Genomic DNA, 19844 nt, shown 5'->3' on the forward strand with positions numbered 1-19844 from the left:
GGTGTTAGAAAAGTCAGGTACTGATGTAGGGTGAGAAGGCCTGGGGTGTAGTCAGCATTCCAATTTATTTCAATGTTGTTCAGTTGTCATGTCTCTATGACAGGTCACTTAAGATTTTTCTTCACAACCCATATGAACCATATCTTAATGGAGATCACGTTATACAAAGGAGCATTGGCATGCTGGAGCAGATTTGGGGCTCTGAGTTCGAATAAAGGGAACATTCTAAACAGTGGTGCTCCTTCAACTTTGTGGTAACAGTTTGGAAAACAAAACAAACATGGCTGGAAAACATAGGTTTAAAAAATCCAATGGATTTAATAATCCATTGGCTCATTTAATAGCTCACATTTATTTACTTACATTGATTTGTACAGTCATGTTAAATATGTTTCTTTATTAAAGTCGATATACAGAATCTTTAATTTTTGTATATTTTAACAGTTAAACAAAGATTTAGAAGTACATTTTCAGTGCAGTTGCTTGTGTGTGTGTGTGTGTGTGTGTGTGTGTGTGTGTGTGTGAGTGTGTGTGTGTGCAATGTATGATACTATTGTTAGATCATTTAAATATAATCAAAAGTTTTTTCAAATCTAAAAAAAACATTTATTAATGACATGAAATATTATTAGTTAGAGAAATTTACAAATTCTCCTTATTAAAACTGATGATTGTTTACCTGTACAATATTTTTTCTTTAGGCAATAGAGGAATCTCCATCCAAATGTGTTCATCAGGAGATCAAATCCCAACAATGCAACAATGGTGAGGGTTTACATGCACTGTCTTCCCTGTCAGTCACAGCAACACTAGCTAATCATAGGTGTCTTTGAGCTGTTGTTTGTTTGTAGAACAGATTACCAGACGTGTTTGAGTGTATTACCACATTATCCAGGTCAGCAGCTTACGTTTGCAGCAGTGGTGTGGTGGAAAATGAGCTCCATAAGCCGCTGGAGCATTGCCAGGAGAGGTTGATACTTCCAGTGGCTGCTGCAGGTACTGAAGACGTTCTTGAGATTGGCCAGGACCTTTTTGTCAGGTCCAGTGTGGATATAAATCTGCCTCTCCCTAGGTGCTCCACCAGGTCATCCACTCAGGGCAGGGGGTTGTTGTTCAATTCTCAGAGCTGGTTGAGCTCAGAAGTCATTGCATAGCCTAAGGCTCTCATCGGGTTTTAGCACTACCATGATGGGACTAGACCATGGGCAAATGTCAAAACAGATCAATTTAACACACACAAAAACAATTGCTTTTCTTTTTCTTTCAATCATTTTTTCTTGATTGCCAAATTCACATTTACAAATATCATTGCTCTTTTTTGCTTTTTTTATATCAAATATTAGATAATAGAAACTAAAATAATAATGAAACCTAATTTTTAACTCAGGTTTGAAGATTAAAGCTATTCGATCGAAGACTACCTGAAACAAAATAAAAAATAAATAAAAGCTATTATTATTTTAAACTATAATAACCTTGTTTTTGAGTGATTTGTTACAACATAACACTGTCTGTCTCTATTAAACTGTCAAGTACTGGTATTGTTGTGTGCTTATTCACATATTGTTTTAATGTGAAGATTGAGCTGACCTCACAGTAGCACCACTCAAAATGATAGAGGTACAATTTTCGATCATTTTGAGCGGTGCTACTGTGAGGTCAGCTCAATCTTATGTGCATTATCAGGAAATGGAGTACACAGACACAGATCTGGTCTGAATCCTGTTTCATTTCATCGAAAAATAATATTGCTTAAAATAGATTAAACAGAATCTATGTTTAGATATTTGAGAAACCAAAATTATCTGCATTTTATTGTTGTAACTCACTGCAGTCATGCTAGGAGAGTGCTCTCCCTGGTGGGTGTGGGCTGGAGGCATGTGATCACAGTACCCCCCTTAGCTATGGCCTACTGACGTTGGTGTTTGTGCCCATAACCCATACCTAGCCCATCTGAATTGCTGTGGTTGGCCCCTGCTTGGTGCTAAACCTTAAATCAGACGTTCTGTAAAGAGAGAGCCCATACCTAGCCCATCTGAATTGCTGTGGTTGGCCCCTGCTTGGTGCTAAACCTTAAATCAGACGTTCTGTAAAGAGAGAGACCAACAGGCTACATAGGCAATTGTGTCAAGCCATTTTCTGAAATGGACCATGGTATGTGAAAGGAGAAAGTTGCTGTCTGCAAGTTCTTCAGCAGACCATTTCGTAGCCAAGACTTCTCGTTCTACTGTGACATATCTCTAGTCAGCAGTTGTCAGTTTCTAAATGACATACAACATGGGGTGTTCCTCTCCCTAGAAGGTTTAGACGAGCACAGCGGCAAGCACTGTTTCAGATGTATTATCATAGTTCCTCCATTCCATTAGTCTGTGCAGCTGGATGTCCTGAGGTGTTTGCCCTGCAACAGCCAACAGAGATCAGGCATTAGTTTTGAAATAAAGGGAGTACCTTGGTGTGTCAGGAGGTCTTTTGGGATTCCCGCATGGCTGAAAAGGAAGCTCCCAGTGATGTTCATAGAGGTGGCTCTAGAGTGGAGCGGGACTGCTTTGGGGTATCGGGTGGTGTAGTACACAATGACCGGTCTGTACTCTATGCAGACTTTGAGATTGACCCAACCAAATCCATGCCAACCCTTTTTAATGATTAGGAGTGGGATGAGTGGGGCAGGAGCAGGCTAGGTGGGAGAAGTTAATTGATACTGGGGTCAGTTTTGACAGACATTTCAATCCTCTCCATCCATTATAGGGCAGTGAAACCTGTCCCCTAGCTTCTCAAGGGTGTTTTAGCCTCCCAAGTGACCACCTACTGGTTGGTGAGTTAGCAGAGAAACCCTCCCTTTATCAGAAGTTATGAGTGTGATAGCAGCTGGCCACACTGCTGATTCCCCCCTGCTTTACCTGAAGTACCTGTCCCCAACAATATTGCTTCTACATTAGGATTTACCTTCTCTCGAGCCAGACACTTTGGTCATGCCTGATCTTGTCATAAATGAGACTGAGTGGAGGGGGAGAACAAATGCAGGATGCCACAGGGGTATAGAGAAAACCGTTTTTAATAAACAAAACAGGCAGGGGGGGGAAACATAGGCCGAAAGAAAACAGTTCATAAAAATGAGCAACCAACAAGGGCAAAGGCAAAAACAAAGGCCAATAAAACAATGCAAAGTCCAAAAAAAAGACCAAAATCCAAGAACCAGCAAACAGAACAATAAAGGGCAGAGCAGAAGCACAAACCAAAAAACAGTCCAGAGTGAGTCCAAACCAGAGCAGAGACAGAGCAGAACAGGGATCGGGATCAGGTTACAGAACATGCAGGGTGGGTGAGAGAATCTTGCAGGGATTAAATGTCTCAGGTGTCCTTAAATACAGGGTGGCACGGGTAAAACAGCAAGATGGCCGCCAACCCAGAAGTGCCATAAGTGCACGCCTGGAAGATCCTGACAGATCTGGGTTCTGGTGGGGAGGCATCTTTGGCCTCTTGGTCCCTGTGAATCTCCTAGGGGTTAATCAGTCAACACAAAACCCCGACCAGTCTCTTTCTGCATTTCAGGAAAAAAACAGCAGCCGCTCACCTTTACAGACTTTGGTGGCATGGACTTCATGGACATCCTTCTGCACAAAGGAGTTTGAGATGGCCCCGCCCTAGGGGCCTGGATCAGGATCATTAGCCAGGCCAGGGTGATGGTGCTCCTACTGTCCAGCAAAGCCAGGGTGGGCTTGCTAATCATATTTTCCAGTATTGTGTGTATGTACAGTGCATCCCTCCAGCCAGGGTTGGTTGGCCTAGGGGGTGGTTTGGAAAGATTGTTTAGTGGACATGAGTTCATCTCAGCTGGGGGTGGATCCCAGCTGTTTTGTGAGCCCTATTTACTCCACTCCAATTACAAGTAGCCAAGGCACATTCAAGTGATGGGCATGGACTGGAGGCCTGTCATCAGAGTTATATAATAGAAAATACAAGAAGATAAATCTGAGATTATCATGGACTATAACTCACCAAGGTTTGGTTGAGTCTGTGCACATGATATCTTAGATCAGGTGTGCCCAATACGCCAATCATGATCAAAACTTCAGCGAGTTAAGTGGCTCCACTCATTTATGTGAGTCAGCCGTTTCCCAAATTCTATTTGATCATAGATAAAATAGAATAAATCAAATTAATGCAATACACATTTTATTACATTGATTATATTGAGTAATCAATTAAATTGGCACAAATTAAATTGATAAAATAAAATAAAATAAATGGGAAAATTAAATAGTTTGCATTTTTTAGACCCCATTTTGGGTAATACAGATGCATATGTAAGTTTCTGTGTGTGTTTTATATTTAATATTTAATTTTCTAAAGATATGATCTACTTAACTGTTCTACTTATTTCAGCATACTTCAATCAACCAATCTTATGGCTCTAGCACATTGTAAAAATTATTCAGATACAGGTCAAGAACTTCAGTCAATCAATCATAAGAATTGATTATTGTCAATGAAAATGCTAAAGAATCCACAGCGCTAGCGTTAGCTGCTAACCAGGAAGTGGCTCGCTGCTAACTCTAGCGCTATGGATTCTTAGGCATTTTCATGCATGCGCGAAACAAATCTTATTTCTTGTATGGAATTAGTAGCCACAGTAACATTGCGCTAACGCTAGTTTATTTGTTGTACCCCTGGCATTGTTGTGCATGTTTTCAAGTTTAATAATCAAGCTGGAAAAGTGTGAGCACCACTTAGATTCTTATACTTGACTGACAGAAGTGGAACCTTATGTGGTCTTCTGCTGTTGTAGCCTATCCACCTTCATTTTTGATATTTTTGTGCATTCTGCAAGGTTTTCCGCTCACCACATTTAAAAAAGTGATCATTTGATTAGCTTCTTCCTGTAGTCAGTCTGGTCATTCTTCTCAGATCGCTCTTATCTACAAAGTGTTTTAGCCTGCAGAAGGCTTTTTTGTATTTTTGCACCTTTCTTTGTAACCTAGTCACTGTTTTGCACGAAATCTCAGGAGATCAGCAACATACTGAAATATTTAAACCATGCCAAAAACATTTACTGAAGTTCTTGACCTGTATCTGAATAATTTTTACAATGTGCTAGAGCCATAAGATTGGCTGATTGTACAACATTAAATGTATTTACGAGGATCAACACATGGTCTTGATTTAAATAGTATGGTCTCCTATTTTTCTCAGGTTAGTATTGTGTGTTATATAGTTGTTTTTTCTTTCCTTTTAAAACAAACTGATTTTAGTGGTCTCAGATGTTTGGATTCTAAGATAGAACAAATGACATTAAAATGTGTGTCCTTACTGGTGGCTTTGCACACATGAGCTTGTTTATTTGAATTACAAGTAACCGAGGATTTTCGGAAAAGCTCCCCTAAACCCCACAGTGACCCCATCTGAAGCGTACATGCAGCTGAATGTATTATAGTGGTTTATTGCTTGACGAGTTCCTCCACCTTATTTCCTTCCCACAGATGTGTTTTGAAAAACAGTGATAAATAAATCTTGCATCCAAGAGCAAACTATTCAAAGTCCACTAGATGATTTATGTCTCAAGAACATGTCTGCAAACTTCTGAAAAAAAAAGTGGTGAATTTTTGCAGAGGGCAAAAGGTTAGCACTTATAGCTTCTTAATAATATTGTATTTAGAATACGAATACGAGTAGCAATAAGAACAATGATTGCTTCACCAAATGCAAAAAATATTATTAAAGTAAGAAAGAGAAGCGTATTGCATTACTAGTAACAACTGAACTGTTGTTACTAGTTAGTCATTCTTTAATAATACTGGTTTGCATTCTTTTCTTCTTCTTTTCATCTTTAAGTATGCGCAAAAATGTACAGCAAAACAGGGAACTGTGCTAGATTTGGTTGTTTATCTCAATTACAGTTCTGCCAAATTAGTCAGAGAGCTGAAATTCAGCTTACAGTTTTCAAGCAGTGAAGAAAAAGAAGGACTAGGAAGGAGAGGCAGAGGAAAAAGGAAATAGAAGGTATTGAGGTGGAAGAAGAAGACATTTTAGAAGTGTTAGAAGAAAAAGTGAAGAAAAATGAGAAACATGGGATTCAGAGGTGTAAATGCTTTTCACAGCTTAAGCCTTTGCGGTTGCCTTTCTCTTTTTTGGAGTATCACTTAGAGCTGCACTGATATTGTTTTGTTTTCTTTGTGTGGTGTTAATTTTCTCTGCAGGCTAATATTTTCTGGCAAAAACACCAGAATGTTTTTATGAGCTTTAGCCTGAAATATCACAGTAATGATTACATTACCTATTATAAAAATATGCAAGATTCTTTTTTTTTTACACGCTTTTACAATTTTACAGTGCTTATTTTAAAAGGCACTAAACAAACAAACAAAATAATATTCCCATGTTGCATATTATATACTGTGCTTTGTTCAGGTGCTGCAGCTTCAAAACCTAGCTAGTTCTGCAAATCACTGTAACAAAAACAACACTGCTGTAATAGAAATTTAAACAGGATATTTACTACTTTTTTGTTTTTACAGGATTTTATACAGAATATATTTTTTTTACAGAATCTTATGTCATGTAAAATAATTTCAAATGGATTTTCTTTGTGCTTATTTCCCTCTAGTAACATAAATTGTGATGAGTCTTTCATGCTTAATTTCTATTACAGACAAGATAACCAAGTGTGTATCTATTAACATAAAAAAAATTAATTATTGTTTTTTTTCCAATAACAGATATATTTTTATGCAATCTTATATGGGACAAAGTTAAATAAATAGTGAAAAAGCCATAATTAAGCACTTATAATTAACATTGAAGTATGACCTTACAAATTGACATAAATATGTACCTGGCCAGGCATAACTTTATGGCCACTGATCAGGCATAACATTATGACCACCTGCCTAATATTGTTATGGTCCCCCTTCTGCTGCCAAAACCAGTCCTGACCTGTCGAGCATTAACAGTATTAATTTCTTTAGCATTTTGAGCTAGGTAACTCGTCTTTTGGATTGGACCACACGGGCCAGCCTTCGCTCCCGACATGCATCAATAAGCCACGACCCTGTCTCCAGTTCACCACTGTTCCTTCCTTTGACCAGTTTTGATAGATACTGACCACTGCAGACTGGGAACACCCCACAAGAGCTGCACTTTTGGAGATACTCCGACCCAATCGTCTAGCCTTTGTCAAAGTCGCTCAAATCCTCTTCTAACACAACAACTTTGAGGACAAAAAAATGCAGTGTCCGTTTCTGCCTGAGGTGGAATATATATGGCACTGACTATGACCGAGCTGAATTCCAGAGGGAGATAGAAAGGGCAGTATTTGATAGTCTATAGTTCCAGATTTGGTGTGCAAGAGTGTGAAAGAGGAACGATGCTCGTGCTGTCGCACCAATGGTCATTCACCATCAGACACACTCCACCTACCCTTGACTTCCCCGACTCCACTGTTCTGTCCATGCGGTGGACTGAGAAAAGCTCAGCCGTCTGGATGGCGTGGTCTGGTATCGCAGGGTTTAGCCATGTCTCAGTGAAGCAGAGAAGGTTGCAGTCCCGAAAGTCCCTCTGGACTTAACCCTTGCCTTAAAGTCATCTGGATGTTGGCTAAAAGGATACTGGGTAAGGGAGCGTGTTGTTCCTCACCCTGTTCCTGATGCTGGCTTGTTTCCCACACAGATTCCCATACTATACCAATTGATAGTATAGTGGATCTGTCATATGTAATGATGGTCATCTTATACCGTAAAACCCCATTGTACGAGCAACCTATAGTACGAGCAAACGGAGATACGAGCAAACCCGCTCGCAAAATTTTACCCTGTTTCACGAGCAAATTTCGAAGGCACGAGCAAACCCATGCTGCCGGTTCCCCGTTTTCAGCGGAGGGTCGCATCAGTCGCCTTCGTTGATGACGTATCACTCAGTCGCTCTCATTGTTCAGTGCAACAAAAACGTAACTGTGGCAGTGTGTGTGTGTGTGTGTGTGTGTGTGTGTGTGTGTGTGTGTGTGTGTGTGTGTGTGCACACGTGCCAGAGACGTGCTGCGTGGGGCACTAAGTAGACCAACACACAAAAAAACCCAAATAAAAGTGGCTCCCGTATTCATACGCTCTCCCACAGTAACTTTTTTTTTTTTGTTATATTTTTATTTCACTAGAAATCTGTCTCCCAAGAAAATCAGTGATGGTGCTGTGAAAACGAAAGTAAATAGAATTATCAAGGAAACCGAGGAGGTTACGAGCGTGGTGCGCGTCTCACACTCGCAATTAACCACTACCACATGGGTAAGTGTTAAATTATTATTATTATGTTTATATTACGGTAATTTGCGGTGTATTTGTTTTTAAAAATAGGCTACAAATTCTTTTTAAGTGCAGAAATAAGCAATCGAATGAGATCTTAGGACGGATTAAATCACTTTTACATTCATTCCTATGAGGAAAAATAGTTTGAACATACGAGCAAATGGACCTACGAGCAATTTTTTCAAGAATGAATTATGCTCGTACAACGGGGTTCCACTGTATAAAGGAAACAGTAGATATGTAAATAATTATGATAAATGGTCTGCTCTATTTTTTGTTTTGTGTATGTCCCACACTGTTATGTATTGTATTGTTACTGTATTTTCTTTTGTCTTGCACTGTTTGCACTAAGTTGCCCATGATGTGCTAGAACAATTACTTTAGTCCTTAGCTTTATATTCTGTTATTTAGCTCTATGTTGTTTTCATGTAGCACCAGGGTTCTGGAGAACATTGTTTTATTTCACTGTGTACTGTGGCTATATATGGTTGAAATGACAATGAAAACTTCATGATTCGACTTGACAATTACCACAAATTTGGAGGCACACATTGTGTATGTCTTTAAATGAAGTAGCAATAGATTTTCCCTTCACTTAGAGGCCCAAACCTGTTCCAGCATGACAGTGCAGAGAGACGAAATGCAATAAAGAGATCTCCAAAAAGATATGGTTTACATGAGTTAGAGTGAAAGATCTTGAGTGGCCTGTTGTAATTCTCTGACCTCAACCCTACTAAACACTTTTGGAATTAATTGAAACAGTGACTGAACCTCAAGCTGCCTTATCCTACATTAGTACTTGACTTTACTGACACTATATGGTTAAATTAACACAAATCTACACAACAACACTCCAAAAATATAGGCTTTTATAACAGTAAATAGGGGCTATGATGTTAAAAATACACCTGCAAATTTTAGGGTCAGGTGTCCAGAAACTTTTGTCCATACAGTGTATTTCTATTTCTACAGGATGTTTTGGGGTTTAATTCGGTCTCCCATCACTTTTGACCTGATGACACATGAGTTGTTATAAACCATGACACTCTGACCAGTATTGACTTATGAGCAATACTATTGACTTTGACAGCTTAACTCCACTGTCTCCTTGAGGGACTTGCTATAGGTCATATGTATACAAACGTCCTACTGTTTTTCAATGTGTGTAAATGTGTGTGGACAGGGCTGTCACACACAAGGGAATAGTACATCAGATGTCCAGGTAAAAGGCCTGCATTTGCATAGACCTTAGAAATGTAAAAAAAAAAATGTGTGTACTACTTGAGTAAAAGTAAAGACAAACTAGGTAAAATATTGTTATATTATTTAATATTTAACTTAAGTAAAAGTACAAAAATATTTGCTTTCATTTATACTTCTAATATCTTTAAAAATGATCATGAGCCCAAAACCTGATGTTAGACACATGGCTCACATGGCCCTCCCCTCCGTTTCTGAGGGGAGGGCATCATGTTCTGCGTCAAAATGTCACAGTACATGTTGGAATCCAGTTTCCTTCAATGAACTGCAGCTCCTCAGTACCATGCAGCCCCAGACCATGATGCTACCACCACCATGCATCACCACACATGCTGGACACCAGCTGAGCCAAACAGGTTTATCTTTTAGACCACAGGACATAGTTCCAGTAATTTATGCTCTTGGACAGGTTGTCTTTAGCAAACTGTTTGTGGGCTTTCTTGTTAGCCAGCTTCATAAGAAGCTTCCATCTGGGACAACGGCCTTGTTAACCGACTTGTTGCAGTGTGCGGTCTAAGCTCTGACAAGTGGAGCTTCCACTTCTGCAACCCATAAAGCAATGCTAGCAGCAATCATTCATCTGTTTTTTGAAGCAGCTTCTGCACCTGAGGGTTGGACTATTTTGTGAAATACTGTAAGTGCAGTAACGATTTACAGTACAGACCAAAAGTTTGGACACACCTTCTCATTCAAAGAGTTTTCTTTATTTTCATGACTATGAAAATTGTAGATTCACACTGAAGGCATCAAAACTATGAATTAACACATGTGAAATTATATATGAAATTATATACATAACAAAAAAGTGTGAAACAACTGAAAAATGTCATATTCTAGGTTCTTTAAAGTAGCCACATTTTGCTTTGATTACTGCTTTGCACACTCTTGGCATTCTCTTGATGAGCTTCAAGAGGTAGTCACCTGAAATGGTCTTCCAACAGTCTTGAAGGAGTTCCCAGAGAGATGATTGGCACTTGTTGGCCCTTTTGCCTTCACTCTGCGGTCCACCTCACCCCTAAACCATCTCGATTGGGTTCAGGTCCGGTGACTGTGGAGGCCAGGTCATCTGGCGCAGCACCCCATCACTCTCCTTCTTGGTCAAATAGCCCTTGATGCCTTCAGTGTGACTCTACAATTTTCATAGTCATGAAAATAAAGAAAACTCTTTGAATGAGAAGGTGTGTCCAAACATTTGGTCTGTACTGTACATGTACTACTGTCCACCACTGCTAGAAAATTGCAATAAATGTACACTCCATTCCATATTTAGTCCACTCTTCTGGGAAAATGTTCCACTAGAGTTTAGAATGTGATTGTGGAGATTTGTGCATACTCAGTAACAAGGGCAGTGAAGTAAAGTCAAGTGCTGATGTTTTTAATGGTAAGGCTTAAATACATGTAAATTGGGAGCGGGGGTTAATTTGTATTGGGGACTAAATGGATACTAAATGTGGAGTAGGATGTTGAAAACTGACATACCAATCTTATGGCCAGGTGCCCACAGGCACAGTAGGTTAAGTGGTTAAGGCATTGAACTCTAGATCAGAAGGTTACAAGAAACAAACCACCTCACATCCTCAAAAATCCTGACTTGCAAATCACTATGTATGATCAATACATGCTTGTCATTTACATAAAAGATTTATTGACTTGTTCATTTATGTTAATTAACTGTTGTATCCAGGTTAGGAGAAGTAACCGACTTGAAGAACATGCAAATTTCAAACATACTGTAACTTGAGCCTAAAAAACACGTGCCAGCTTTTTATTAAATTGTTTAGGTGATTTGTAGATTTTTGTAAGTTGTAAGTTTTCATTCTCCTACAAGTTTATTCAAATTATTGAGATATTTTTCTTTAGTCTGTCCTAAAGATCTCACTTCTTTATGTTCACACTATAAGGAAGCATATGAGGATCAACTTTGCTTGAACTTTAATGCTTAGGCTACTATCCTCAATGGTTTACTAGAAAGTGTAATTTCTGATGCTACTATGATATATAATCCATTACATCTGGAACTTTAAAGCTGACGTCAGCTGTCTCCACTACCTTTATGTTGGATTTCTCCTTAATATGTTAGATCTTTAAATTTTTTTCATTTCTATTGTAGGTGTGCTAACTATTTTATAGAAAAGCAGAATTTCTACCTCAAATATTTTTATACAAATGTATTTAAAGTTGGTTTATCATTTCCTTGAAGAAGATTCACCTCTATGTAGAAAATATTTAGGCCTGGGATGCCAGGTGCAGTCCAAACTCTTCAAATGAACAAGCTTTCAGTAATGAACACATTTATTACAGGAAGATGCTTCCTGATCGGCTGAAGCAGATAGTATAATTTCCTCAATTCACTTTGTATCATCTTTCAAATCATAGTATCACTGCAATGTTAGCTGCCTTTCAGGTGCCTATGTAAGTGCTGTTTTTGTTATCAGAGAATAGGCATGTTCAGACTTCCTGATTAGCTCTCTCAAAGACAATGATTATCTGAAATCACAATCTTCTCCCTACCAAGGCTACCAAGATCCTGATATGTCTGATCAGAATGAGATGATGGTTATTAGATCCAGTTTAACACAAAAGCTTAGCCTTCACTGCACAGTGATTACAGTAATAAAAAAGTCATTTCCTCATCCTTATATTATACATATACTTTATATGACAGAATACATCATGACTATACACAACAGCCTGCTTAACTAAGACAAATATAAAGGTATTTTTGCAATATCATGTGGCTTATAATCTTGACTAACTTCCTACATAAGAAAAACAATCAAGCTTAATAAAAGACAGCTCTAAAATATGGTTGATCTACATCCAACATATATCAGGTATAACATACATATCAGCTTGTATTACATGGATTATATGCAAACTATATTACTGCAAGCACATTTGAGCTAAAACTGTACATCTTACAAGTGACCACTGAACACTCAGCTGACACCTCTATTAAATTTGAACCAGTGTTTGCGAACACCATGGTTCATGACAACTTATAGTATAAAGTAGACTGGCAGTCATGTCTGTGTTAGATGTGTCACATATGAATCACAGCTCCGATATTTGTTTAGCAGTGGAGATCAAGCGACAATGAACCCACCTTACTCTACAACAGAGAAAATCTGTCAGCCTATTCAAGACATCTGGGTCTGTGTTGGCAGCACTCCGTTGTGCCACCATGATTTTGTCGACAGAAACAGAAGTCTCAATCTCCGACAAATTCCCTGTCACTCTGAGTCTGATCAATATCTATCTAATCAGATATGGAGACAGCAGCAGAATAGCCAAGTTCACCTTTAAAGTGCTGATGAAGCAAGATAAACAAATGAAAGTGTGTGTGATATCAGGTTGCAAATTGTTGCTGCCTGATGAAATAAACATACATCGCTACTTTCTTGTGGATTGTACTTTTTTTTGTTTGTGACATATTGAGATCAAAAGAACCACCCTACATTATGAATCAAAATACATCCAGACTATGTATTCTTTTAATAAACTAATAAACCATGATGTTGTTTACGTATCAAACATTTTCGATACTAGCTTTGGTCACAAGAAAGTATTTTATTTAATTAAATTTACACACTATCACCTCCAAAATAGTCCCCTTGCACAGCAATATGGCATGCCCAGCTCCCACTTCTGAAATATATCATAGAAGTCTTCTTTTTTGAAGTATGTGAAGCACCTTCTGCGATTCTCGTTGGATCTCAGCAATGGTGTCAAAACAGCAACCTTTGCGCTAGATCTTCATCTTTGGGAAGAAAGCAAAGTCTGCAGGAGCCAAATCTGGCAAATAGTTTGGATACGGAAGTGAGATCATTTGCATTGTTCACGGACGAACATCATGCACAAGTTGCCGTATGGTTCCGACATTTTTAGGGGTTGAGTTAATTGAAAGTTTTTCTGATCTCTTGTCGTCTTTCAGTGATGTTCTTCCACTCCTGAAGCATGCGTGCCACTCAAAACAACGCCAATGTCTCATTGCAGCATCTGCATGTCAAACGTATGTCATGTCAAAAGTCTCTGTTTAATGCAGAATTTCACGTTTGCTCTTTGTTCTAACTTGTGGTGACAATAAATTGTCAGGAATTTAATGCTGTCAAGAAAAATTCCTAAAGCTACATGAAACACAAAATAAAACATATCGCTAGAAAATAATAAAAACATTGGTGATAGTAGCTTCACACATATGCACAGAACAAACATCAAGTTTTCGCACATTCTCAGTACAAAACATGTTTCTGGTACAGAAGTAGCCACAGTTAAAAAGACCTTGAATTTGGAAGGGGGTACTGAACAATCTATATGTCATAACAATGTATTCATAGTGGCCAAAAGTAGTGCTAAAGAGTGTTTTCTATTCATTAAACTTGAAAAAAACTGGATGGTGTGTATGCTTTTGAGGTCAAGTTTAATGAAGAGCTGTTTAAGAGCCAAGGTGAATAGGCACAATGGATAAAGATACTTCAAAGTGAGGTCTAAATCTACTGCATGAAATTAATAGAACCCTCCTGATAGCCATACATATGCATTTGCTTTACTGGCTTCCCTACTACTACTTCGAGAAGTGTGAAGGAATTTAAGGATACTGTTTAGTTTTTGGGCTTTTTATGGACATAGTTTACATTAAGGAAATGATGCAGACACTTTGGCTTTTATTCAGACAAGGAGATTTGTGGATTATATAATTAAACGTGCAGTAATCTTAAGACTAATGGAAGTGTAGGAGATGAGGTGTGAGATGTGATGTGCCAATTATTCAGGGCTTGGCCATGTATGAGGTAAACCAATTAATGCACCTCTGTCTGTAGCTGTTAAGTCAGGCATTAATCAATACATTTCTCCACTGGTACTCTGTCAGCAAGAGCTGTGAAGATAGATTTTTATCCTTTATTAAATGTATTTAGAGAAAATGGCTTTGTAGGACGAGACTTTGGGTCAGGACCTAGCCCTTTTTGGTTCTGGGTTGGGACATTTTAGGTTTCTTTACACTAGACATTTTCTTAGTCAATCCAAAGGGGTGGGCTGAGAGTGCTTTGTGTGCATGGGCTGGGTTTTGCACAGAACCTTGTCTTCTCTCATTTAATGATTTTTCCATGCAAATAACAATTGCACTGAGGTCATCAAGTGACTGTCATTACATGCTAGCTCAGTGAAAACATCTTGACACAAGACAACAATGCTTACTGGCTAATTCTACCAGCTGCATGCTGCTATGCACTGACCAGGCAAAACTTTATGGCCATCAATCAGGCATAACATTATGACCACCTGCCTAATTTTGTGTCCCCCTTTTGCTGCCAAAACAGTTCTGACCCATCGAGAATTAACAGCATCAACTTCTCCGGCAATTTGAGATAACGTAGCTCATCTTTAGCTCCCCACATGTATTAATGTGCCTTGACCATCCATGAACTGCCATCGGTTCATCACTGTTCCTTCCCTGGACCACTTTCGATAGATATTGACCAATGCAGACCAGGAACATCCCACAAGAGCTGCAATTTTGGCAATGATCTGACCCAGTCATCTATCCATCACAATTTGACATTTTGTCAATTTGCTCAAATCCTTACGCTTGCCCATTTTTCCTGCTTTAAACATTACCTTTAAGCAAAAAATGTTCACCTGCTGCCTCATATATATTCCACCCAATAACAGGTGCCACGATTGAAGAGATAATCAGTGTTTTTCATTTCACCGGTCATAATGTTATAATTTCATCATTTGATGCCTGGTTGGTGTAGTTCTGAAAACAAGGTTTAAGACAATTTACCAACCAGTTAATCTACCACTCATATGACAGGTGCCAATTCAGGAGGCTATCTTGTGCTTCCCATGAGATGAGTAAAGACAGCCAATTGCATCTTTTCCAAATACTGCTTATTCTGCATCATGGGGTGGGATAAACAAACTCTGCTATCCACCCCCTTCAGCAAGCATGAGCTCACAGAATGCCCATTATTGGCTACTGTCACTGAGATTGATAAAATTGAGAGCATGCCACCTAACCTTGTCTAAGAGTATGGCCAGGTTTGACTTTTGGCTATAGATGGGTGTAGCATCATCAAGTTTCAAATTTGTGATCTCTGGATGATAGTTTTTTTTTTTATGCTGCTGTTTTGTTTTTAAGAGGACTAATTTGAAATTTGAGCTCTTGTATATGCCACGTTTTCCTTTCGGCATTTTAAAAAAATTCAATGCATTAAAAAAAAAAAAAAGAAAAAAAACCCCAGCTGTGAATAGTGATAGACTATTTCAAATTTCATTTAAGAAATCGATATTTCCATTTCAAAGAGACAATCTTACAAAAATGTATTTTATAGGTAAGATATTTTCATTTGATATTTCAAACTGTTGACCTGCACATATTTTCATTCTTCACGTTTGTGCCAATCTTTTATTATTTTTGTTTCCAATTCAGTGTCTTGTCATTTAGCAAAACTTTAGATATACTGAAGCTGTAAGCCACTGGGGTTGCATTATTAATTTATTTAGTTTTACATCTTGATTGTCAGTAATGTGATGTGTTTGCATAGCTTGCAAACCCTACACCTTCCGTTATCATCTCTCTTCATTTGCTTCTGCATTGTAGAACAATAAGAATGATATGAAAGAGCTAGCTGACATAGGGCTTATAATCAATTCAATGCACAACACATCCCTTCAGTGCACATGTGCTGGGGTGTTTTTGGCAGAGTTGTTGAATGTGATAAATGGTATGTTGCACGTGAGTTGTGTTTCACAGATCGGCTGACGTGATTAATTATAATCATTTGCGAGCTGAACTTTTCCCTTTTTTAGGTAATGCTATTAAATCAAGCAAAGTTTTCTAAGTGAAGATCAATATTCCTACACGATACACCATTATTTAATAAAGTAGTGATAGACAGCGGTGTGGTTTGGTTGCCAGATTGTGTGATTTCTGACCTTTTGGCAGATGTGAAGATGTAGCCACGAGTTTCGCAGAATCCCTGAATTTAATGTCAATGTAGTGGAATGTCATTCTGTGGCTTATTCTGTTTGGATTCTTCTAAATTGGGTTAGAGTTAAAGCTGGATAAGGATGAAAATCTGAATTTAAAAAACACTCTGGCAACCATGGTGAAGGACTAGCTCAGTAAGATGTAGAAATCTTTCCATTGAGACACAACAAGGACAAACTATCGATCGGAAACACCGCTCCTGTCAACACGCCCAGTCCGAGGCATAGAGCAGCTTCCAAGTCAAACCACCCACAACACACAAACAACACACACACACACACACACACACACACACACACACACACACACACACTCCCTTTCTCTCTCTTTCACACCAATAAAAAATCTACTCCCTTAAGCATACTATTCACTACTATACAGTTAACTCCAGTTTTAAATTAAAATGTAAATTGTTGAATTAACGCTCCATTCCATCAGCATTAATTTAGCTTCTGTACAAGTGTTTCCAATTAGACTTAGCCTCTACAAACCCTGCAAATAATGGTGCATCATTCTTACTGTTTTCCTTTTTTTCAACATCCAAGATCTGAGTATCTAATCCAGTCTGATCCTGACATGATGTTTGTCACTGAGCGACACTGCAAATTTGTCACAATATTATAAAGTGTTTAAAATAAAGCAATGTCCTGTGTTTACATGTAACATGTTCTACAGGGGAGTGTGTGTGCACATTATTTATTGATTGTACTTGTAGGTTATTGGAAGATCCCTGCCTCATTGGGTAACTTTCTTTGTGCATTTATGATTTTGTTTGTTTTTTTTGGGGGTATTTGTTTTTTGTTTTTTTCTCTCATGCTTTTGAATACAAAAGCTTCACTCCACATTTTGCACAATCCATACTCTATATGGGAACCAACCTACAATTCAATTTTCAAATTCCTAATGGTTGTAAGGTCACCTTTTTTTATCCCACAGCACAATGGCCTGATTGCAAAATGAGATATAAAGGTAAATATGTAAGCTGCTGCATGCCAATAAAATGTCCATGTTAACTAGCACACTATAACCCATGCACCATGAACTGTATAGATAATATAAATAATAAACATTTATATGTCAGCATGCATTTTGTTCTCACGCTGACAAGCAGAGCTACAGTATAGTGACTCTTCTGTCTCTCTTCCCTCCTACTACACCTTCCAGATGCTTTGTGCTTATTATAGTGCTGCATAGGAACAATGCCAGGTTGGCATTCAGATTAAACTATTATACTGTCTATATTACTTTACAACCCATGACAAAACAGATAGAAAAGATTGCAATGGCTAGTCATACCGCTGCCCGAGGGCACAGCCGGACACACCTCCCCACCTCAACCAATCAGCTTTTAGCTAAAGGCTGGTTAATGCATAGCACTGAATATACACATGAAACACTGTTTTGTTTGTTTGTTTGTTTGTTTGTTTTAGGCAAGGGTTTTTGAAGCATGCATGCCACACCCTCTCTGCAATGAAAAATTGCAAACATACATGCAGAAGTCAATGCAGAAGAAGTGGTGGATGAAGTTTTTTTTTGTTTGATGTCCCTAGAGATTTAGGTCCAAACTTAACAGATTGTTCAATATACTGTAGTTTAGCCTGCTTTTTTCAATGAGTCACAATACTGCAGGCTTTTCTACAAGGATGCAGATATGACAGTGGCCATGACAGCAAGCTGACAACATTCTTAGAACATGTTTGTGTACTACTGATTTCATACCCCAGATAACTATTTTGTCCACCCTAAATAGGCTGTAATAGACCTAATTAATTTTTTATTCGAAGTTTATTTAGTTGTGCATGAAAGTAGTCAGTTTTGTGGTGCATTTTCTATATCCCAGAGTTATTATACTTAGAAAACTTGGTACTTAGGCTCCAAAGGGGAGAACTGTTTAAATGAAAGGGCGTCAAGCGTTTATATCTGTCTGTCTGTCTGTAACAAGGAGTAGAACCAGCCAAAGCGCTCGCACGCGCCACAGCGCTGCTGCCAGTCTCTAGCGCGCGCTCCGCTCAGGGTGGTTCCGTGTTAGTGAGAGCGCGGACAGATAAAAGCGGCTCAGATAGCGCGTGAGAGTGATGGGGGAATAACGGATTAGCGGGAGGGAGTAGAGGAGGGAGGGATGGAGAGATGGAGGAAAGAAGGGAGGGGAAAGAGGAGGGAGTTTATTTTTCCCCCGCGATGCCCCCCCTCCCTTCAACCCTCTTATGTTGCCCTTGAGCGCGCGGGGCAAATCCAATCCTTTAAAGTCGGTAAGAGCAAAAGGAGGGCGCGTGCAAAGTCCGTCGTTTTACTTTGGAAAGCTGCAGCTCCTTCCCGCATTTGCTGCGTGGGAATTCGGCTTTACCCCACACCTCGCTTACGGAAGTAGGGCATCTTCCTGGGAGAAGAGTCGAGCTGCTTCACACGCAGGAGCAGGAGGAGGAAAGAGAAGAAAAAACAACAACAATACAACAAAACACGGAAGATGAGCATCTTTTCCCAAGAGGGCAGACCGAGCGCACTCCAAAACCGCACGTGAGCGTGTGAGAGCAGGGGGACACCGGAGCGCGCGCACCTGGCACCACGCGGCACATGGAAGGAGTCTCGCGCAAAATATAAAAGGGTCCCGGTAAGTACTGCTGAACTCTGAACTAACCGAACCAACCTTCATCAGAACTACTGCAGTGGGGGGGGGACACTCCGGGACGGTACGATCCACCCACATCTCACGCGCACCCGGTACGGCTCGAGCTTCCTGCGAATTAAACGGTACTTACTGCTACTAACATGCACGCGACGACACTTAAAAGTTGCTCCAAAGTCGCGTCGATGGTTAAGCGCGAGCTCCATCGGTGTTCGTTATCATTGGCTCTGTCTTGCAGTAACTCGTATTTACTGTAACGGGGACACGACACACCCCGCGCGCTGCCGTCCGCTATGCGGAGGAGAGAGAGAGAGAGAGAGAGAGAGAGAGAGAGAGAGAGAGACTCGGCAAGTCACAGTGCATCACCCGCACCATGCAGTGCATTGGAATAGCAATTCCTTAAAATCAAACAAATGATGAAGAGGGATTATGGGATAGCATGCCCTCCCTACTAATGCATGGAGGACAAAAAAGTTATTAGTTTATCTAGCAAATGTTTGCTTTCTATTCATAAATTGGGCCAGTATTACAGTACCTTTAAGTTTGACTCGTGCTGAAAAATCTTTGAAAAAACATATACTTGTTGACCTATCACAAGTGTTTAAGTCACATGTTTAAAACACTTCATGAACTATTATTTTATTGTTTGCAAATACATTACAAATTACAAATGTAG

The 19844-nt window shown here is 39.2% G+C and overlaps 1 protein-coding gene and 1 long non-coding RNA gene across 2 annotated transcripts in view; one reads left to right on the plus strand and one right to left on the minus strand.

The window, feature by feature from the left end:
- Window positions 1–1691: 1691 nt before the first annotated feature.
- Window positions 1692–19453, minus strand: LOC124398086. Its single transcript, XR_006928012.1, has 3 exons — window positions 19302–19453; window positions 3572–3782; window positions 1692–2398 (listed from the first exon to the last, which is right to left on the minus strand). It is a non-coding gene; the product is annotated as an uncharacterized LOC124398086 (long non-coding RNA).
- The window catches only part of ntng2b (netrin g2b), a 73598-nt gene continuing 70610 nt past the window's right edge, over window positions 16857–19844 (plus strand). Inside the window, 1 exon segment of the mRNA XM_046868104.1 lies at window positions 16857–19153. The gene's annotated coding sequence lies outside the window, so the exon portion shown is untranslated.

The sequence above is a fragment of the Silurus meridionalis genome, chromosome 15 (assembly GCF_014805685.1).
Source record: "Silurus meridionalis isolate SWU-2019-XX chromosome 15, ASM1480568v1, whole genome shotgun sequence".
In the NCBI taxonomy this organism is placed as follows: Eukaryota; Metazoa; Chordata; class Actinopteri; order Siluriformes; family Siluridae; genus Silurus; species Silurus meridionalis.